Source organism: Chionomys nivalis, chromosome 5, assembly GCF_950005125.1.
Source record: "Chionomys nivalis chromosome 5, mChiNiv1.1, whole genome shotgun sequence".
Lineage (NCBI taxonomy): Eukaryota > Metazoa > Chordata > Mammalia > Rodentia > Cricetidae > Chionomys > Chionomys nivalis.
Genome location: NC_080090.1, coordinates 53808263 through 53814262, shown reverse-complemented (window position 1 = coordinate 53814262; position 6000 = coordinate 53808263).

Sequence of the window (6000 nt, the reverse complement as noted above, 5' to 3'; positions counted from 1 at the left end):
TCAATGACTTCCCACAGTTTTTAGGGTAGAAACTAAATCTTTTTCATTATATGATCTGGTATTTTTCTGTCTCTCGTTTTGTATGATTGTCTCACTGCCTATGTTATAGCTACAATCTTCTCTTCTCTCAAACCCTTGAGTGTGTCATGGTCCTCCCCATGCCTATACCTTAGAGTTTTGCACGTGATTCCCTCTGTTTGGAAAGTTCTTACCCTGATCTCCATCCTTGAAGCTTTAGCTCAGATGTCTCCTTCCTGGTGAAGCCCTCTCTTCCTTCTCTAGACTGGAAGAATTATTTTTCTTTTTGTGGTCTGAAAAGGTTATATATGATTATATATTAATAATGTTAATAATATGTAATGCATATTATGCTAGCATTTTCTTATGTGACTCTTCATCTGGGCTGCAAGGTCATAGAGAAGGTTCTGTCTCATTTCCCAATTTTTAAAAAGTCAGTGAAAAGTTTTAGGTTAGCATATAGTCATTGTATAAATTTATGGGGTACAGTATGATAGTTCAATAAATATTTCAAATGTATAATGACCCACTTAGGGTAACTGCCATATACATCATTTCAAACTCCTAATAAAAACGTTGAGTGTGTGTGTGTGTGTGTGTGTGTATGTATGTGTTTGTGTACTGGCCCATGGAAGCCAGAGATTGACTCCTGTATCTTTCTCTATTAATTTCTACCCTACTTATTTAGAGACAGGGTTGCTTATTGTACCTGAACTGGGGCTCACCATTTCAGCTAGATTAGATGGCCAGATTGCGTCTTGATCAGCTTGTCTTGACTCTGTTAGTGCTGAACACAGATGTACACGTGTGTAATCCTTTTTATAAGGATGCTGGAGACATAGATTCAGGGCCTTATGCTTGCATGTCAAGTACTTTAACCACTGAGCCATCTCAGATCCTTAGTCTTTTTTTTTTCTTCAGATCCTTAGTCTTATATAAAATGGTATAAAAATCCAGTTAAGACTTAGGAAAATCAAAGTTCTGAACTGGAAGAGCTCTTCTGGCCTGAATTTCTATTCACAGATGTGGAAGATGGGAGGCAGGAATGGTATCAGAGTTCTTGACCAAAGCTTTATCTAGAGGAGTGATGCGGTGCTCTGGCCTGATGTTCTGCAGCTGATGTTAGCAAGCCTGATGCTTCCATGGTGCATACGAAGGAGGAAACTGGGATCTGGGGTGCTGAGAAGGCTCCTTATCTCCTCAAAGCCACCATTTTTGTTGAGGACCTACTTTTTGCCATGGATTATTCTTGTCCTTCACACAAAGAATATGTCAGTTTCAACCTTACTGATTGAATTCAACCCATTTGCACTGAGGGAAAAATGAGTATGACAGAGATTAGTAATGTGCTTGCTCTCACACGGCTCCCGAGGAAATGTGCTGTTAACAACGCTGCTGCCCACTGTGGTAAATGTCTTCCTGCTTGCATTGGAGAAGGATGAGGGGTTAAGACTAGATTAGCCTAAGGAGATTTTCATGGGGAACTGTAATCCCAGAGAAGCTTCTTAGTGGGAGGCTCTCAGGGTTCAGCCAGTTGCTACAGGCAATTGTGTGTCACAATCTAGAGAGACAGGCAGGGAGCTGCTGGCATTGCCCTGGCCTTTACCAACTTCTGAAGAGGTAAATGAAGAAGAATTACAAGCCATCGGCAATTTCTGAGGGAGGATGGATCAAAGGCACAGGGCAGGTTTAGTGGTTGTTAATTGGGAATGAGTCCAGAGTCAGGAAAATGAGTCCAGGGAGTGGCATGCAATTAGTCACCAAGTTGTCTACCTGCATGCACTGTTCTTATAACTCAGTCTCTTGACCTGAATAATTGGTGTGCTTAAGAAGCCAACCAGTCCGCACTCTTTCATCATTTGGCTCTTGTCAGACACTTAGCTTTGGCATACAATTTCCCCATATTTTCGGTGGTTCTTCGGTGCTATCAGACATGTTATTACCAGCGCTGATGACCAGGGTGCCATTTCCGCCATCTGGCTCCTTGAAAAGAATGCATAATCCTTTTAAAGTCTTAGTGATGATTTGTTTGACATTTTTTCTAACATTAGTTTTTCAGGTGTTTTACCCCAAATCTACAGGTTTTTAACTTGAATGTTAGGAGACAGCAGTTAGAAGCTAGATGGCGTTGAGAGTAGGATCTTACAAAATTAGATTTGGAAAACACAGTTCATTAATTTCTCTGACAAGGAAATCTTCTTGGGAGAGAGATGGGGAGAGAGAGGGAGAAGAAGGACAAGGGGAGGAAGAGGGGAGGAAAAAGGAGGGAGGAAGGGTGTGGATGTGCATTGCTGGTATAAAACGTACCAAACATGGTGTCAGGAAGACCTATATGACTATCATTCCATTCTAAGTGCTCATCAGTTGAAATGGGATGTCTGTAGATCTTTCTCACTTGTCTCAGCTATAGAGTGTGTGTGGGGGGAGGGCTAATATCTTTCTATCTGTAAGTCAACAAGGGGAGTTAACACTCTGCTCTGCTTCATTCCAAGATGCCACATTACAAAGATATTAGATTTCAAGGAATCAACATCGCAGCAATCCATACAGCAAAATTTTGCTGACTTTATAGTACTAACTTGATACCTCTTTGTGTATGTGTGTATATGTGTGTGCACGTGCGCGTTTGTGTATGTGTGCATGTGTGTATATGTGCATGCATGCAGGTATACATTCATGCTCAAGTGTGTGGAGAGCAGTTTAGGATTAGCAGATTAGCTGTGTGTTTTCCTCTGTCACTCTCTGCCCTTTTTTTTAAGAGGCAGAATCTGCTAACCTGGAGTTTAGTGACTTTTTGCTCGCTTGGTTACCTGCAATTCCCTGCAGTCCTGTTGTCCCTGCTTGCCTGCACCCTGTGCTGGGGTTATAGGTATCTTTTTTATGTGGGTTCTGGGATCCAAACTCAGGTCCTCTTGCTTATGTAGCAAGTATTCTTACCCATTGAGCTAACTTCTCAACTCCAGCACCTCTTGTTTTAATGTGAATTTCTTTGACTTCTAATGAGATTAAATACATCTTTGTGTGCTTGCTGTAAATTGTCTTTTTCTATTCCTAGTCACTGTTTCTATAGAGTTCTCTATTTTCCTTTTGCTTTCCAGAAGTCTCTTGAACTTTCTGGACAACCTATGGATAATAATAATCCATAGGTTAGATTTAGAGGTGTTCTTGGAGCTATATGATCTCCCAAGTACCTTATTCAAGGAGACTGAATCCAAACCCTGAAGCTCATATACAGAAAAGCTGTGGCTTGAACTCAGAGCTCTTTTACCTTATCTTATGAAGCAGAGACATTTTCACAAGGCAGGGATTGCAGTGAGCAGTAAGCAGGAACGGCTGGGCATTGCTGATCCTACCATCTGTTATTCTTTCTAGGCAGAAGGGCCATTTGGACTGACCAGTTGGTTGGAGCCTACTATGGACCAAAAAAGCTCTTGAAGCCTGTGAGGCCTGAGTCTCATTATCCTCCCACATAAGTCTCAAAAACTGAAGAACGTCATAGAATATGCATTGATGACTACCCCTTCCGAGGACCTAAAGGACTGAGACCTGAAGAGCTCTATGACAGACAGGTAAGAGCTTTACTTGAAGAAACACTTAAAGTTTCATAAACCTGCTTGATCAGACTTCTACCCACCATCTTGTGAGTTTGCTTATCTTGGCAGCTACCAAGGTGTATTCCCCACACACCTACCTTTGTTGTGCTTCCGAGCTTTCACTCTTACCATCCAAATGAGATGATTCCTCCTGCACAAAATTCTGTGATCTTTTCAAGATCTGTGCTAAACATGGCCTCCTATACAAAATACCCCATTGATTGTTCTGGGACTCCATTTCAGGGGCCAAGTGCCAGTGAAGTGCAGTGGATAGTGAGCACGGCATGCTACCTTCAGGAGTAATGATGGCTACCCCTGGGGAAGGTAGGTAAAGTTACCTCTTGGAAGAAGACAGCTTTCTGACCAGGTCATCTGTTCTTTTTATTTTGAGCACCCATTGGTATGGAGTATCCATGCGCATCTTTAGAGAGCAGCAGCCGTGCACCAGTAGTCATGAAAACAGCAGTCTTCTCTCCTGTGCTGTGCATCCGCCCCCGCTAGACAGACGTGTGAAACCCGTGGCACTGACTCTTGATCCCTCCAGAAGACACACATTGCTCCTCTGTGACCTTTCAGTTTTAGATACTGTCTGTTGACTTCTCTGAGAGGGAGCAGTTAGCTCCTGGGTCTTCCCACATCCTCTTCCTTATTCTCTTCCTCACATTGTATAGATTAGCCAGGTGTTTGTTTTTATTTTTGCCTCTAGGGTGCTGGGAGACTCTGTTTCAGTGACTTGTGCTACTAGCTCCCTGGCGGTTGAAATCTGAACCTTAGGCACCTTAGTTTTTCTAATCTTCCCTCCAATAATTCTACCTCATCTTCATGCTTTGCCTCCCATCACACTGTACTCCTGATCTTCTGAAATTCCCTCAGTTCTCGTTGTCCCCACATCGTCCACTTGGTTGGGTTCCTTATTTGCTGAGGACATTGCAGCAGTGCTGGTCTCACACCGTCTCCCTCAGGCTCCCTCAGGCCCCGCTCATCTCTTCTGTACCCAACAGCCAGGGGGAGTGGGAGTGGCTCTTCCTCCCCCTCCTCTTCTTTTTGCAGTGATAGGCCAAACTCAGGACCTGAAGTCTGCCAAGCAAATGCTCCAGCCCAAGAATGAGCTATCCAAAGCAAAAATTAGTTAGCTATCATTTTTGTGAATAAAATTCTCGAGTGTATTTTGGGAGGAAATTCAAATTCCTTACCTTGGTGAGGTAGAGGCAGTTTTTGTTTGTTTTTTTGTTGCCATAGCTTTCATCTTCCTGGCCTATGCTTTTCCTTACAGTAAGGTTGGGCAGCCATACACAAAAGCAGTTCCATTTCTTCTGCCAAGACTTTCTTGGTAGTCTAAATTTCTGAGGTAGTATTGATTAATAATTTGGTGCTGGGGGTGAATGTGACCAAAATATATGGTATGAAATTCTCAAAGGATTAATAAAAACACTGAAAAATATCTTGAAGAAAACTATGTATAATCAGAGCCAGTCGGACTTCTGGCCTTGTTAGCTGTGTAACATTTAGCAAATAATTTTATCTCTTAAGTCTCAATTTCATACTCTAATTGAGTAATACTGACTTCATAAAATTCTAATGATTTAATAATTTGTGTACATGTCTATACATACACACTTAATGTATGGCTTCTAAAACTAATATATGTGAGATATAATTACTGTTTTTATAAAAATGTTCCAAATGACAGTGTGGTGTTCTGCACTGACTCATAGAACATAAAAAGGGCATTAGGAGGAGACTGGTAAACCCCAGATAAGCCTAGATTTTAATTAAAAGTGGTATTTCTGCTGGGTGGTGGTGGCAGACACCTTTAATCCCAGTACTCAGGTGGCAGAGGCAGGTGGATCTCTGTGAGTTCAAGACCTGTCTGGTCTACAGAGCAAGTTCCAGAACAGCCAGAACCACACAGAGAAACCCTATCTCAAAAAAAAAAAAAAAAAAAGGCAAAACAAAACAAAAGAGTGATATTCCAGTATGCTTGCTAGTTTTGACAAATATACCACTGTAATATGAGGTGACATTAGCAGACGCTGGATAAGGTACATAGAGACTTTCATTGCAAGTTGTCTGTAAGTCTGAAGTTATTTCACAACACTAATAGATTTTCATGATTGACATTTATTTTATTTTTACAATTCCCCTGGATGACATAAACTGTGATTCATGTCATGTACAGAGGAAGAAACAGGCACCGTACAGAAGCGAGATAATTTATCCACGGTCACCCCTCACTTGAGGACCACACAGCCGTTGCTGGGCTGGGCTTTGATGGAATGCAATGGCTGACACTGAGCCCCTGCTGTGTAGGGGGCACCATCGTAGAGAAGAGGGGATCATGAAAGAAGATGGTCTCTGCACTTCAGATCATTCTTATGAGTGGGAAGCC